The sequence below is a fragment of the Ambystoma mexicanum genome, chromosome 2p, assembly GCF_040938575.1.
Source record: "Ambystoma mexicanum isolate Mex_15411 chromosome 2p, UKY_AmexF1_1, whole genome shotgun sequence".
In the NCBI taxonomy this organism is placed as follows: Eukaryota; Metazoa; Chordata; class Amphibia; order Caudata; family Ambystomatidae; genus Ambystoma; species Ambystoma mexicanum.
The window spans coordinates 11,154,174-11,172,277 of NC_090923.1; the positions used below are offsets into that span (position 1 = coordinate 11,154,174).

Consider the following 18,104-nt stretch of genomic DNA (forward strand, 5'->3'; position numbering starts at 1 on the left):
ATGGTGTGATTATTTTATGTACATTAGACGTTACACGAGGTAGTTCTAGGTTATGGCCTACAGAAATTGATGCTCGCTGCTTTAGGTGATTAAGAAAACATACATGAGTTCAGGTTTCTACATAAAATTGTAAGAACACTTATACAGATAAAGGCTATACATTGGGTCGACATCTTTCTCTGTGGTTATAGCAGCACTAGTCCAGACCTGGGGTGGTATCATGTAACGTTACATCTTTATGGTTTGTTAACAGTTTACAGGATCTGTTTAAACAGAGGTAGTTCGTTAATACCAATACTTGAATTATTTTCTACTTTCTTCAGATAGTGATGCTTCAGCTTTTTTCCCGTCACCCCGGCCTCGCGGACCAGGTCATGCGGGGTGCAATATTACATTGTGAACGATAAAATGTTACAGTGTTAGCATCTCGGGTTAGCTCATACCCGACTTTCTCATGGGAACGCGCTTGCAGCGGATCTACCAGGGTTACTGCGGCGGCGGAGATGCATGAAAGGCCCTCCAAAGGTGGGGGCCTCGGTACAGTGTGCTGAACTCACGCCATGTTTGCTAAACAAGATGGCTTCTAGGCCTAACTGAATTTTGGTATATGCAGGGAACGGATATGTGTGGGCAATGTCGTCGGCGGGTGACCCCTCCTCCACCTGGGCCCGGGTGGCATGAGGGGACGGCCACCGAGTCATGGTCCTCACCTGGGGAGAAGGCTGCAGGTGAGGAGGGCCTCGCGGCCAGTCCTCCCCTACACATGTCAAACAACCTCCACCCAGAATAGAACGGTCTAGTAGATCTATGAGCATAACCCGTTCTGTGTAGAAACGGAGTTCCAGGTCCAGAGGTAAAATGACCAGCATGCATGACAGTGATAAGCTGACCTGGCTGCAGTCAGAACCAGCTCCCTGGAAGTCCCCTGACCCCCTTCCGCCCGCTTCACACCGTCACGACCCATAGCTTGATGAGGTGACCTGGTTGCAGTCAACACCAGCTCCCTGGAAGTCCCCTGAACCCCCCCACCCCCCTTCACACCCGTCACGACCCATAGCTTGATAAGGTGACCTGACTGCAGCCAGAACCAGCTCACTGCTAGTCCCCTCTCCCGCCCCCTTCACACCTGTCTCAACCCATAGCTTGATAAGGTGACCTGGCTGCAGCCAAAACCAGCTCCCTGGAAATCCCCTGACTCCCCCACCCCCTTCACACCTGTCACGACCCATAGCTTGATAAGGTGACCTGGCTGCAGCCAAAACCAGCTCCCTGGAAATCCCCTGACCTCCACCACCCCTTCACACCCGTCACGACCCATAGCTTGATAAGGTGACCTGGCTGCAGTCACAACCAGCTCCCTGGAAGTCCCCTGACCCACCCACCCCCTTTACACCCGTCACAACCCATAGCTTGATAAGGTGACCTGGCTGCTGCCAACACCAGCTCCCTGGAAATCCCCTGAAACACCCGCCACCCCCTTCACACCCATCACAACCCATAGCTTGATAATGGGACCTGGCTGCAGTGAACACCAGCTCACTGGAAGTCCCCTTGCCCCCACACCCCTTCACACCCGTCATGACCCATAGCTTGATAAGGTGACCTGGCTACAGTCAACACCAGCTCCCTGGAAGTCCCCTGACCCCTCCCCCCCTTCAAACCCGTCATGACCCATAGCTTGATAAGGTGACCTGGCTGCAGTCAGAACCAGCTCCCTGGAAGTCCCCTTACCCCCTTCCGTCCCCTTCACACCCGTCACGACCCATAACTTGATGAGGGACGAGTCACGCGCACTGCAGGAGTCAGCTAGACGCCGCCTCCTTATCGAGCCGCACACAGCAGATCAGCTGATGCTGTTGCGGTATCTCGCTGTTTGGCACCCCAAGAAGGCTAGAACTCATGAGGCACGACCCATCCACACCTGCATTCACCACGACTAGGCGTTGCCGTGGCCCCCAAACCCTAAGCTGGCCGCCGCACTATGGAACTTCCTTTTTGTTTATTTTTGTTGCCTAGCAACCATCCCTGCTCCCTGCTCAGAGGCAGCAAGGTGAGCCGGAGGCAGAAGCCGGCCCACCTCACCTATGGCCCTCAGAGCTCAAGGCCCCCTTCCTGTCTGTACCTGTCCGCACCGGCATCATGGCGCTGAACACTACCGTCACTATCTCGCATTACCACCTGGTGTCAAACGAACAAACTACAGGGCGTAACACAATCGATCTGGAAGCAACCTACTGTGGACATTACTTATGCTCGCGCACCACGCAAAGGACCATCAGGTACCTCACAATGCTTTGGACTGCGTTACCCCCCTGCCCCACTACTAGCGCAACCTTCGTACCTAAGTACTATGTTACCTTAAGCCATTGTCTGTAGACCCTCATGTGTATGCCACAAATGCTCATGCTTTATGCCAGATTATATGCCTGCTCCAGTATAGTCATCAGTATGCATGCCGTCTAGCAATTCTCCTATGACACGCATTATACTGATCGCTTGTTCTGAATGTACCACAAAAATGTATCGATCTGCATGCACATCTGTGATTGGACTGAACCATTGACTAGATTCCCATCAACACAAGCATCCTGTGATATACTCAACCACAGCCCTCATGGTACCCCTAGCACGAACTTGAGATCTGGCCATACTAGTAATTAAGACCCCATCTGCCTGTTGTGTCAACACTCTCTACTACCTCCGTATGGCCACTCCGCATACCAACCTAGCAAGGCTATTACCCTGCCTGCTAACCTATTCACTATCCCTATACTTATATACTCACAAATATTCTCAAACGACAGCTGAAGACCAAGCTTACAGTGGCCTGCAAATGGATCATATCATGGGTAACTACGCACTCTCAAAGTCAGAATGCAGCCGCACCTTAACTATGACCATGACGCTGCCCTGTTCAGCAAACATCAAACCTACATTCTCCCTACCAGACCTGGTACAACCCATCACTAAATACACACCTAACATCCACCTAGACCACAATGTCACACCTGAACAATGGATACAACTATTTGCTAGAAAACCCACACCCAACATACCGTGCGCTTCCACTATCAGGAATTCAAGACTAGGCTACAGATTCCTCAAAAGACACCTCAAGACATTACCTAACTTTGGCCTCAAGCAATATCAAAACACAACACTTAATGAAGTGCCTACCGCAAGTAACCTTCCCACAAGCCCTAGCTCGCCAGCCAAAAACATCAGCTAACAACCTTCACTGACCATCACTACCTCTACCCTATAAGGAGGTTTTATCAATGCAAGGTCACTAACTGCCCATGCACTTGACATTAATGACCTCATTACATCCAATGACCTAGACCTCCTAGCCATCACAGAGACGTGGCTCCACAGTGCCCCAAGTCCCCTCTTGTCACTAGCCATCCCTGACCAATACACCATCATTAGGCAAGACGGAACCTCATCCAAAGGGGGCAGCATAGCTATTATCGCTAAAGCCTCCTTAGGCCTCAGACAGGCTCCAGGCCAAACACTCACCTCTACTGAACACTTATCATTCAAACTGCCTCTATCACCGTCTCAAACTATCACAGCCCATCTGATCTACAGACCCCCCGTCCCACCTCTCCTCCTTCGAAGAAGACCTATCACAACTGCTAACTACCAATACCAAACCCTGTTCGCAAACACTCCTCCTCAGAGACTTCAACCTGGGTCTATATGACATCACTGACAAAAACACTATGGAGATTAGCAACAGCATAGCAGACTTAGGTCTTACCCAACGCCTGACACAAGCTACTCACTTCAAAGGAAGACAACTAGATTGGATAGCCGACTGCAACTGTAATACCACCATCGCTTCAAACCAAACTCTTGTCTGGACAGACCACCACGCTATCCTATTCTCTATTCCCAGAGACCCTCCCAACCACAAGAAATTCCTAGTCCCTCCTAGATTAGCCAGAAACTCACGTAACATAACAGCCCTTAAACTACTCCCACTTCTTCAGCCAATCCTACACAGGGACATGGCCTTCGAACCTAATGAAGACCCCACAGACCTGGTAAACCTCTACAACACCACCATTCAAAATGCCATCGACAAACTAGCACCCCAAAAGCTTTGCAAAGCCAAACCTGTTGCCCACATAAACACCTGGTTCACCCCACAATTGAGAACACTAAGAAAAAAAAAGAGCGGCTTAAAAAAATTGGAGAAACGCACCTACGGCACCTAATAAAGAAAACTTCTTAGTAGCCTCTGCCACATACAAATCTGCCATCTTCTTAGCTATATCTGATTCCTACAACAACCGTATTCAGAATGCTATGTCTAACACTAAGGAACTATTCAGCATTCTCAGAGAACTTGAATGCCCACAAAGTCTCCTAATACCTGCATCAAGGACACCACCTGGTGTCAAACCATCCAGAAAGCACTAGCAGACAAAATTGAGCTCCTACAAAAGAAAATTGAAACGAAAAAAGATAACTTAACTCAAAACCTTCTTGATCACGCATCCGTGACCCCACCCCCTCTGGAACCTAACTTATTCAAATTCTCTGCACTCAGTGCCAATGAAGTTGAAGAAATAATATTAAGCCTCAAACCTTCTAGATGCATGGGTGACATCTGCCCTGCTCCCATCATAAAAGAAAAAGTGAAGGAGATTGCCCTTTTATCACTAAGCTAATCAACGCCTCCTTCAAGGCCAACGAAATCCCTACTAACCTGAAGGACGCTTGGGTCATGCCACTCCATAAACCCCCCCCCCTTGATACCAACAACCCCTCCAACTACAGACCAATTACCACGGCACCCTTCCTCCTGAAGATCGACAGGGCAGGCTACCTACAGATCCAGCACCACCGGAAAGCCATAACCTGCTAGGGCTACGACAATCCGGATTCCGACCTAGACATGGCACTAAAACAGCCCTGTTAGATCTAGTAACCCAAATTGAGAACATCAAGGACTCAGGCAACCTTGCCATCCTTCTCTTACTAGATCTATCAGCAGCGTTTGACCTAGTCGACCACAAAACTCTCTGCAAACACCTTTCCTCTGCAGCCCACTTCTCCAACAATGCCATCACCTGGATCCAATCATTTCGTAACGAGAGAACAACCAGAGTTTTTGCACCATCAGCCTCTGCACACCCATCGACTGCCACATGCAGGATCCCACAAGGCTCATGTATCTCCACCACATTCTACAACATATTCACCAAACCACTCTTCGACAAACTCGACCTACCGAGCATATCCCACACTAACTACGCCGATGACACACAAATTCTCATACACATCACAGGCAACCACGACTCTGACTCACGACGACTCAACGATATCTACCTTATCATCCAAGCTTGGATGGCACAACACAGTCTCTGCCTCAACGACGACAAGACTGAACTTCTCCTAGTGGGAACCCAAGCTAGACTCAACAAATTGGACAACAAATTCAACTCCATATTGACCGCAGTGACATCAAAGTATCTAAAGATGTCAAAATATTAGGTATGTACATTGATGCCACCCTCTTGCTTGGAAACAAATCAACACCACTGCATCTACTACGGCCTACACATGCAAGCTCATCAACACCTGCAGACCTTTCCTGACAACAGATAACTGCATCACCTTGGCCAGAGCTCTGGTACTTACCAAACTGGACTACTGCAATGCGCTATACTTGGGCACTAGTCAGCGCAATCTTCACAAACTACAAATATATCAAAATAATGCAATCAGAAAAGCCACCAACTTCCCCAGAAAACTACACATCACAGATCTGAGACGTAACGTCCACTGGTTATCCATCAACCAAAGAATTAAATTCAAGACGCTCTCCCTTGTACATAAATGTATACACAACCAAGCACCTAAATACCTATCTGACAAATTCAAACTCAACACTTCAGTCAGACAAACCAGATCCTCCCACTCCAACCTCCTTACCGTATCAAGATACAAACTGGAAAAAGCAGGGGGCAGAAGCTTCCCAGTCCTCGCAGCCAAAATTTGGAACACATTAGCACACAGCATCAGATTTGAAAGCTCCATTCATACATTCAGCACTGGGGCCAGATCTTGGATCCCTCTGAATGAAAACGAACCCTTAACATCTACAATCCATCCATAGATACTTCCGTACCCCAAGCACTCTGTGAAAATACTTCCGTGCTTTCTGCTACCTATGTAAATTCTCTGTAAATGCGCGCGATGCATTTTGCTTACCATCCTTACCTGTAATTACCTTTAAATATTTGTATTTTTTATTCCTGTAATTGTATATTTACATATCTGTCTGTACCGAAGAAATGTGCCCAGTTGCCTCGGGGCTCGGTACGCTATATAAATAAAATACAATACAATACAATATGCGCGGTCTACATTGAGTGAAATGCGTACCTCCGTAACTCTGATCATTTACTGCCATACTGCTCCTAATCTTGGGCAACACACTTCTTAACACAACTGCTAGAAAATATCAACGTGGATTAATTAGCATTTATGACATATTTAGACACATATATTTAAAAGACATCTCAGTTCTTAATACCCCAAACCTATAACTATTATTTTCATGAACTTTTGAATGGGTTAAAGAGCATCCCTGATGGATGGTGGACCTGGGATGTAGCTTTCAAGGAAAGAACAAAGGGATGAGCAGGGAAGCAAATGGCCACCATTGAAAGTCACATGCAGTGAACTCATTAGGCAACATCACAATTAGTTAAAAGGACTTGAGAGACACAAATCACATAACAGCCCCTGGTGTATTTTCTCAAGAATACATTCATCAACGGCAGGCGACTCCACTTTCCTGACAGCGAAGATATTTAAGCTATGTCCGAAACATCCTCTGGGTAAAAGTGTCACTTATCACTGAATATGCTTCGAAATCGAGGAACTGGACTTCAGCTCTGATTTGATATTTATTTTATTGGAATTTGTGTTCAGCACTGGCCTCATGTGACGATAGTCACGAATGTGTCCTTGCCAGGTTGGGGCACTCACCTGTTCGACCTGACTATGAGATGACTGTGGTATCCCTCAGAGTCGCAGAATCACATCAACTGGCCGGAGCGGAGAACCATCCGACTTTCCGACAACACAGTAGCCATACATTAATTAAAAAAACAAGGTGGTGCAGGTATTTGTTGCTAGGCAGATAAACAAGGCAATTGTGTTGCTAAGCTCCAGGGGAAAAAGACTTTCTGACAGCTGCCCATCTTGCTGATAGGGAGACTGTTACGGCAGACAGACCTTAGCCTCCCACTAGTGGGACCTCTGTCAGAAAGTTCTAGAGCAGATTTTCTCCCGCTGGAGGACTCCTCAAGTGGATTTCTTTGCTTTCGATGTGAACAGGAAGTGTGTTATTCTGCTCCAGGGAATTTCCTCGACAGGAATCTCTGGGAACATACTGATGGTTGGGGGACTTCTCCCATACTTCTAACTAGAACACATAACAGTGATAGATTGTATGTAATAACAAATCATTTTGGACTTAACAGAGCCAACAATTAGCCAACAGAGAAAGTGTTGCTTTTAATAATTTATATTGGGTCGATATAATTTGCATATGAATAAATGAATTTGAGAACAATATTGATAATATTAGCTTTCCAGATCCCACCTCAGTTTGGTTCAATACATTCCAGTTTCTCCAGTAATATTAATACTCGTCGCTGATTGTATACTATGATTTGGACTTCATATATACCATCCCTTAAAAGCTTTATACATTATAGATACTTAGAATTGATAATATGCTGGTCAAGATGGAGCTCTCACAGACCCCCACGCCTTCCAGTACTACCCAGGAGATGAATGTCTGTAAGGCAAGTGGGTGCCACCATCTAGACTGGAGAGGAATACGCCTCTTTCCTCATGCATAAGACATGTAGGCAAGGAGGGCTGGGGCAGGCAACTGCACAATAGATCACCAGTGAGGCTGAGCTAAGGACACTCAATATATAGGCTTCCCAGAGTCCCCCCTCCAACCAGTTGCTCAGGCTTCCTGCAGGTTCAGGCTACCATGGCGGGACGGTCCGATGGGCAGCCCACCTGGGAATGGGAAGCATTGACGATGATACCCAGGCACTAGAGTACACAGAGATGGTGTTAGGGAGAATTCTCTGTAAATGCTCATTTCCCAAACCTAGTGAGTCCCCCAGCAGCTTTGCTGGATTTTTGGGGTTTCTTTTTTTCTCTCCTGCTAAGAGTGAGATTCTTTTGCTCCCACTCTTAGACATGATTTGAGGTGTTCCTTTAACTTTCCATGTGTTTTATGGGCTATGGGGTCTTTTACTCCATAGGGTCTCATGTGTTTTTTTGATGTGGGTTACACTGCACCCTCCGTGCCGTAACCCAGGGGTGTCATAGTGACCCCCCAAGATAGACTCCATACTCTGGGACTGACTACTGTCTCCCGGGGCATGTAAAGTCACCATTGGCTTTGCTAGTCCCAAATTATGAACAGAAACCAGTACAAACCATCATATTGTGGACGTACTGGTCGGGGGAATTCGATTGCCCCGTGGTCTGTTGTTCGAGGGGGCACGTCTCCGTCCCCCCTGATCGAGCTTTGGCTGGTGCCAGTGGATACTACTTTTTATATTCGACCGCGAATATATGCATATGGGATTTTCCCATTGTTCGAGGCTACCAACTTTAATTATTTAATTCTTATAGCCTCAAACATACCGCCGGTTTATTTTTTTTAATATTCATTCACTGGTTGGTATTTTCTGCCAGAACTCGATTCTAAAATGGCGTTTGTGTTCTCTTCTGTGACTCCAACCCAAATCGAGACCTTTGTTCCACTTTTTGGCGGGCTTCTCCACAGAAGCCTCTGAAAGTGGTGCCACTCTGTCTGGGTACCACAGGGGGTGTGGAAGGGGGTTTAGGCACCCTGGACTGAGTTACCCTGGTAACTCAAGTCGCACTCTTGTGTGATTGGCCCAAGTGGTGAGCCGGCCGGCTCACCACTTAGCATGTTTGATTGACAGCTAGGCTGAGTGAATGGGGGTGTGCTGCATAAAAGCAGGGCTTTGGGGACTGGAACTTCAAAAGTCGCCACAGGACCTAAGAATCTGAGGAGGGAGAAGCTGAGCCAACCTGCAACGATGACACCACCGGTGGAGCCCTGCTGAACCGTCTCATCACTTTTCCCGGCGACAGAGGAGATCTCCAGTCCAGAGAGTCTTCTTCCTTTGACTGGTGGGGATGACCAGTTTCGCGTTCTTTTCACCTTCCTGGAGCATCTCGCGGCCTTCTTGCCCATGCCAAGCACCCCAGCAACCGGAATACCACGGTTTACCACTACCGCGAAGAGAAGGGTAGTGCCTTTTAACCGGAGAACTCTGTGGATGTTTTCTTCCTTGGCAGTGCAACGACCTTCATCTTTCCTCCAAGGGGAGACCTCTTCTTCCTCTGGACGAAACACCGACTTGCACCTGCTGCCAGGAACAACTGCCCCCTCTGGAGCTTCCTTCACACTTAAGGTACTGTGTCCTGCCTGGCTTCCCTTGCGACAGATCGTTCGGGGTGACAGTAAAGCCTCGACTTTCTAACCTGGGCTAGCCTGGGACAACCTAGCTAACTTTTCCTGACTTGAATTTCATCCTTTTTGGGCGAACTATCTACAAGACTCTTTGGGCATAACCCCACTGTGTGAACCTGGACCCCTTCTGTTTGCTCTCTCCAAGAGTGGGCCTTGCAATTGACTTCCTTGCTCTCCAGTAGAAATCTGCCTATCCTGCCTTACTGTGGTTCTTTGTAAAAGTATTGAAACTTGTGTGCTTCCTTAACCCTGCCTTTCTCCTCCATTTCTTTACAACTTATTAGAGTGTCATCATTTTGTTAAGCGCTCACCTCTGTCTGATAATAAGTGGTGTTTCTCACTAAGACTTGTCTAGTAAGTGAATAGGGTTGTATATATATGATAGTGACTGTGTGCTGAATTTACTCACCTCAATTGTGCTAGTGTAAATTACAAGTGTGTTTTTAAATAAATAATTATATACTTTTACACCAAAGCTCTGGTCAGTGTTTGCTTGTACTACTGTGCCTCTGTACCTATTATGTATGCTCTGTATACTGCCTAACTCTTCTTGAGGGAAGTCTGACTGTTCAGCCACAGCTACCAAGTGAATCTGTGTGGTACAGACTGCTACCAAGTGGAGTTACTGCCAAACACCTGTAGTCTTAAATCTTTTGCAGTGGTCCCTAAGGGAACTGCACAGGTTTCTGCCTAACAGATGGGCATGGCTGAAGGCAGCAGGAAGGGGTGGTTGACAAGACCAAGCACTGGCAGGCCGTCATCCACAGTATCACAGCAGGCTGATGCGATATTAATGATGATAGGAGGCAAAGGGCCTGGGTCATGTGAATGCTTTACTCCTGCTAGAAGTACATTGGCAACGGGTGGAAGAGCATTCAGTCATAGGTTCCTGACACTCCTACTAGAAGCAGTCCCCCAACATGTGGAACAATGCAAGGATCTGACGAACCTTCCGTGAAATAACTCTCTGAACTGAATGACTACATGGACTTAGCTGTGCTGGCAGGGGGGCTGGGGCAAGGTCAGGGCTGTAGCTCTTGCTGCTTCTGGGAAAAGAACCTCAATGATGGAGTTTGTTATGCTTTTTCACTCAGCGAGTTAAGAAGCAAGCATGGAGAGACTAGGATGGAGGGTGTTGAGGTGCAGAAGGCCATTCATTTTTTATTGCAGTCTCTTTTTGTGATACGTTGTGGCCAGATAAATGGATCATGATTGGTGGAGCTTGGAGATGGGGACTCAAAGGGAACTCGAGACTGATACACGCCACTCAAGGAAATGGTTAGACCCACATTGTTAAATGTTGTGAGCCTTTACTCCCTGAGAAAGAGGTGTTGCTTCTGGAGGGTGAATTGGCACACACAGCCTAAGGTGCTGGCTGGGACCCTGAGAACAGATCAGTGGAGGTTGGCTTCTAGGGATTATCTGCTCAGAACATGGCAGTGTTCACATAAAGGGGCAGTTTAGCCATCCTGTTGTACGGAAATGTGGGATCTGTGTGATATTTCTGCATTTTGAAGGCCGAACACAAAAATGACAGATTTATTTTGGCTGATTTTGTGCTGCTTTCAAAATCTGGAATTATCAAACTTCTGGTGTGGGCTTCACTACCCCCTGGGAAGTCGATAACCGACCCCCCCATCCCCACCCTCTCCCATGCTGGGGGATTTTTTAGACATCAATGGGAATAAGCCCCTGTTTCACTCTAATCCCTACCCCCCCCCCCACACACACACACACACACACACACACACATGCGCGCAATCACCCCCTCCACCTCCCTTCCGTCAGCCCCTAGGTGCACCACATATCAGCCCCTAGGTGCACCACATGTACACTCACACAAACATGCAATCACCCCCTCCACCTCCCTTCCATCAGCCCCTAGGTGCACCACATGTACACTCACACAAACATGCAATCACCCCCCACCTCCCTTCCATCAGCCCCTAGGTGCACCACATATACACTCACACAAACATGCAATCACCCCCTCCACCTCCCTTCCATCAGCCCCTAGTTGCACCACATAGACACTCACACAAACATGCAATCACCCCCCCACCTCCCTTCCATCAGCCCCTAGGTGCACCACATATACACTCACACAAACATGCAACCACCCCCTCCACCTCCCTTCAGTCAGCCCCTAGGTGCACCACATGTACACTCACATAAACATGCAATCACCCCCTCCACCTCTCTTACGTCAGCCCCTAGGTGCACCACATATCAGCCCCTAGGTGCACCACATATACACTCACACAAACATGCAATCACCCCCCCACCTCCCTTCCCTCAGCCCCTAGGTGCACCACATATACACTCACACAAACATGCAATCACCCCTCCACCTCCCTTCCGTCAGCCCCTAGGTGCAGCACATATACAGTCACACAAACATGCAATCCCCCCCTCCACCTCCCTTCCATCAGCCCCTAGGTGCACCACATATACACTCACACAAACATGCAATCACCCCCCACCTCCCTTCCATCAGCCGCTAGGTGCACCACATATACACTCACACAAACATGCAGTCACTCCCCCACCCCCCTTCTATCAGCCCCTAGGTGCACCACATATCAGCCCCTAGGTGCACCACATGTACACTCACACAAACATGCAATCACCCCCTCCACCTCCCTTCTGTCAGCCCCTAGGTGCACCAAATATACACTCACACAAACATGCAATCTCCACCTCCCTTCCGTCAGCCCCTAGGTGCACCACATTTACACTCGCACAAACATGCAATCTCCACCTCCCTTCCGTCAGCCCCTAGGTGCACCACATGTACACTCACACAAACATGCAATCTCCACCTCCCTTCCGTCAGCCCCTAGGTGCACCACATATACACTCACACAAAAATGCAATCACCCCCCACCTCCCTTCTGCCAGCCCCTAGGTGCACCACATATAAACTCGCACAAACATGCAATCACCCCCCACCTCCCTTCCGTCAGCCCCTAGGTGCAGCACATATACACTCACACAAACATGCAATCTCCACCTCCCTTCCGTCAGCCCCTAGGTGCACCACATATACACTCACACAAACATGCAATCACCACCCACCTCCCTTCCGTCAGCCCCTAGGTGCACCACATATACACTCACACAAACATGCAATTACCCCCCCACCTCCCTTCCATCAGCCCCTAGGTGCACCACATATCAGCCCCTAGGTGCACCACATGTACACTCACACAAACATGCAATCACCCCCTCCACCTCCCTTCCATCAGCCCCTAGGTGCACCACATGTACACTCACACAAACATGCAATCACCCCCTCCACCTCCCTTCCATCAGCCCCCAGGTGCACCACATGTACACTCACACAAACATGCAATCACCCCCCACCTCCCTTCCATCAGCCCCTAGGTGCACCACATGTACACTCACACAAACATGCAATCACCCCCTCCACCTCCCTTCCTTCAGCCCTTAGGTGCACCACATGTACACTCACATGCAATCACCCCCCCACTTCCCTTCCGTCAGCCCCTAGGTGCACCACATGTACACTCACACAAACATGCAATCACCCCCTCCACCTCACTTCCATCAGCCCCTAAGTGCACCACATAGACTCACACAAACATGCAATCACCCCCTCCACCTCACTTCCATCAGCCCCTAGGTGCACCACATGTACACTCACACAAACATGCAATCACCCCCCACCTCCCTTCCATCAGCCCCTAGGTGCACCACATGTACACTCACACAAACATGCAATCACCCCCTCCACCTCCCTTCCTTCAGCCCTTAGGTGCACCACATGTACACTCACATGCAATCACCCCCCCACTTCCCTTCCGTCAGCCCCTAGGTGCACCACATGTACACTCACACAAACATGCAATCACCCCCTCCACCTCACTTCCATCAGCCCCTAAGTGCACCACATAGACTCACACAAACATGCAATCACCCCCTCCACCTCACTTCCATCAGCCCCTAGGTGCACCACATATACACTCGCACAAACATGCAATCACCCCCTCCATCTCCCTTCCGTCAGCCCCTAGATGCACCACATATCAGCCCCTAGGTGCACCACATGTACACTCAAACAAACATGTAATCACCCCCCCACCTCCCTTCCGTCAGCCCCTAGGTGCACCACATGTACACTCACACAAACATGCAATCACCCCCTCCACCTCCCTTCCGTCAACCCCTAGGTGCACCACATGTACACTCACACAAACATGCAATCACCCCCTCCATCTCACTTCCATCAGCCCCTAGGTGCACCACATATACACTCACACAAACATGCAATCACCCCCCCCACCTCCCTTCCATCAGCCCCTAGGTGCACCACATGTACACTCACACAAACATGCAATCACCCCCTCCGCCTCCCTTACGTCAGCCCTTAGGTGCACTCTTGTTCGATTTAGAAAGACCTCTCCAAGCGGTCTTTCTAAATTGATGTTTTCTTCCTATTTAATTGTAAATAAAATGAGATATTCACTGAGGACTGAAATTTTATCTGTACTCTTGATAGATGTGTTACGGTAAGTGCAGGTATACCCTGGATGGCGAATGCAATGGCAGGCAATACTCTGGCTTCTTATTCACATGCATGTGCATGCATGCACACCCATTAACACACACACAACATTGTATTTCTTGAAGCTGCAAGAAGGGGGAGCCATATCATGGACTTGATTGTATCTGGTCTCGTCAAACTGGTGTTTGGCCCCCATGATGGAATGCTCAAAGTTTCTCGTATAGTCTGTCACACAATAAATAGCCTGACGGACAGGGAGACAGACAGTGCCCGCGCATCCTGGAGTGACTAAGGATGCATACTATTCACACGTACATACATCTTATTCCCGGCCCAATGCCCTCTGGGACACAAACAACTGGTGTGTAATCAGTAAATGGCGGCAATTCCTCCCTGGATATTAGCAATGTTGGGGCTGCAGTCCCATTGGTTACTGGAGATGTCATGAAAGCAATCCTTGCTCACAGACCCATTTACCCCACCTCCTGAACACTACCCCACGGTATATTTAAAAGGCAACAAAAGTGGTATCCCTTTGGCCAGTATTCTTCAGTACATGGCAATAGAGCATATGTATTAAAAATTAGAGAAGCAGATTGGATGCTGTTGAGGGGAGTCTCCTGTACACTTTGCCTTATTGCCAAAAATTGCGTTCTATCGGTCTCTGGGTTTGGGTCAATATACATTTGCCTAAATGTAAGGAAGTCATCAGTGATTACAAAATAGACTGGTCAACCATGAGTCCGATTGGTGTCAAACTGCTGGCCTAGTGTCAGACACCTGCCTTTATCGTTTGCATATGGAAATATGGAGCTTTCAATCTGGTTTAGTCATTTCTGAAGAAATAAAATGGTAGAATGTATATGCACGGCCCTGATGATTAAAGTATCCACTTAATTTGTGTGTTCACCCAGCCTGTGTTTTATTCTCAAACTCTTGGATACTAAAATGGTCTTAATAAAAATGAACCCCACTATTCCTGCTGGATATGGCCTCTAATGCATTAGATTTCATCATCAGAGAGCCACTACCCAGCCCCCCTAGAGTGCGTGTCCCCAATAGATGGCAAATAGTATTCAACGTCTTATGAGCTACTACGTGAGTAATTAACTAGTGCACATCACTACTACTGAGAACCAGTCTGCCTGTTAGATGTGATGCCTGCGATTGAGAATGTGTTGAAAAATTCTTCTTTTATTTTAACAGGTGACTGATGCCCCAGAAATGCAACAGCAGTGATTGTTAGATTCCCTGGACTAATGTCGTGAAAAACATCATTATTAGAATATGCAATTCCCAAGCATCTTAGAAGTGTGCAAGTTTGGGGTCCAGCTGTCTATTCAGAATATTCAGGAACTGAGATTGAGAAACTCATTGGCTACCAGATGGCTTCTGTCCATGTAACCCTCTCCGGGTAACTCCAGTAACCAAGCTTGTTCCTTCTGTCAATCCTGGGGTTGAGGGATATCTGGCATCAAAACCACAATGTTTGATGTGCAGCAAGAAAAGCATTTTTGTTTTCACTATTATTCCTGATAGAAAACATGTGAGTGCTATTTTATACAAATTCTAAGTGTAAAGGTAGTTTCTTTAAAGCATTTTGAGAAACACTCGTACATGTGAATGGACAAAGCGTATCCTTGTGCTGAATATTTTAAAAGCTTCAATCCGAGACAAAATCGTGTTTGTCACCAGAAATGATCTTCACGCGAGAAAGTTGATCTGTGCTCTGGTTTTGGGAAAGGATTCATTGGGAAGTGTCCTTATTAAGCACCTGATGCAGTAAACTGACGAGAAACCTTACACATGCACAGAATATGGGAAAAGTTGCCACCTCAATAACATACTCATTGCCAACATGAGAACATGGGTGAAAAACCATATCAGTTCACTGAATTTGAGAATAGTGTCTATTTTCATGATACACTTGTCAGCCCCCAAAACATGCTTACAATTGAGAAACATCATGTGTGCATTGAATGTGGTAAAGGATTTTCTCAGGAGCGAGAGCTTTCAATCCATCAGAAAACACATACATGTAAGAAACCTCATGTGTGCGCAGAATGTGGGAAAGGGTTTGTTTGGAAGAGAAATCTTATTTGCCACCATAGAATACATATAGGTGAGAAATCTCATGTGTGCACTGAATGTGGGAAAGGGTTTGTTCGAAAGGGAGAACTTACTAGCCATCAGAGGACACATACAGGTGAGAAACCTCATGAGTGCACTGAATGTGGGAAATGGTTTGCATGGAAGGGAGATCTTATTAGCCACCGGAGAACACATACAGGTGAAAAACCTCATGTGTGCACTGAATGTGGTAAACGGTTTTCTAAGAAGGGACATTTTACTTGCCACCAGATAACACACACAGGTGAGAAACCTCATGAGTGCACTGAATGTGGGAAAGTGTTTTCTTGGAAGGGCGAGCTTACTCGCCACCAGAGAACCCATACAGGTGAGAAACCTCATGTGTGCATTGAATGTGGAAAAGGGTTTACTCTGAATACAAATCTTATTTGTCACCAGAGAACACATACAAGTGCGAAACCTCATGAGTGCACTGAATGTGGGAAATGGTTTGCTCAGAAGGGACATCTTATTAGCCACCAGAAAACGCATACAGGTGAGAAACCGTACGTGTGCACTGAATGTGGGAAACGGTTTGCTTGGAATGGAGATTTTAGTAGGCACCTGAGATCACATACAGGTGAGAAACCTCATGAGTGCACTGAATGTGGGAAAGGGTTTGCTCTGAAGGGACATCTTATTAGCCACCAGAGAACACATACAGGTGAGAAACCTCATGTGTGCACTGAATGTGGGAAAGGGTTTGCTCAGAAGGGAGATCTTACTAGCCACCACAGAACACATACAGGTGAAAAACCTCATGTGTGCGCAGAATGTGGGAAAGGGTTTGCTCGGAAGGGGGATCTTACTAGCCACCAGAGAACACATACAGGTGTGAAACCTCATGATTGCACTGAATGTGGGAAAGGGTTTGCTCGGAAGGGATATCTTATTAGCCACCAGAGAACACATACAGGTGAGAAACCTCATGTGTGCACTGAATGTGGGAAAGGGTTTGCTCGGAATGAACATCTTACTAGTCACCAGAGAACACATACAGGTGTGAAACCTCATGTGTGCGCAGAATGTGGGAAAGGTTTTGTTCAAAAGGGACAACTTATTACACACCAGAGAACACATACAGGCGAGAAACCTCATGTGTGCACAGTTTGTGGGAAAGGTTTTTCTCAAAAGGGACAACTTATTACCCACCAGAGAACACATACAGGTGAGAAACATCATGTGTGCACAGAATATGGAAGGCGCTTCATTGTAAACAGTAACTTTATTAGACACCAGATAAAACAGGAGTGAGGAACCATTGCAGTGTAGTGAACATGGAGAATACTCCAGTGTTCTCATCTGCCTTACAAGAGGACATATAGGTGGTGAAATCCCATCTGCTGCAATTGAAGCTTCAGAGAAGAGGTGGTGCTTCTTCAGTGTGTCTGAGTTTGGCACGGCTATTTACTAAAACTCTGATGAATTTCTCAACACAGCTGTTCCTATTTTCCTTTGGCACACAAATGGCTGATTATGATTGGTTGAATCACTGCTGTTTCAAATGCAGACCTTCTGGAATATTCTAAAAGGAGACTGTACTTTCTGTACCAGAGTACCCATCCTATGGAACACTTTGCCTAAGGATCCCATGCAGATTAATGGGCACCAACATTTTTAAAAAGTGGAAAGACTGTGGTGGAATCAATGACTATAGACACTCTTGGGATGCATGAGGGAAACTGTCTTATGAATTATTTTCATAAACGCTGTCACTACATGAGTAATCATTTGTGTAGATGGTGCCAGAGAACATATGCAGATGAGAGCCTGCATTGGTGAAGTGAAAGTGGGAAACCTTTAGTATTCTCTTGGACCTCTCGGTTGCCTTTGACACCATTGACCATTAATCCTACTTAGTCTAAGATATGCCTCCCTCAGGTACTCTGC

At 47.3% G+C, this 18,104-nt stretch overlaps 1 pseudogene; it reads left to right on the forward strand.

Annotated features, from left to right (window-relative positions):
• LOC138567661 (zinc finger protein 585A pseudogene) overlaps window positions 1–18,104 on the forward strand; it is a 574,778-nt pseudogene that overhangs the window by 99,896 nt on the left and 456,778 nt on the right.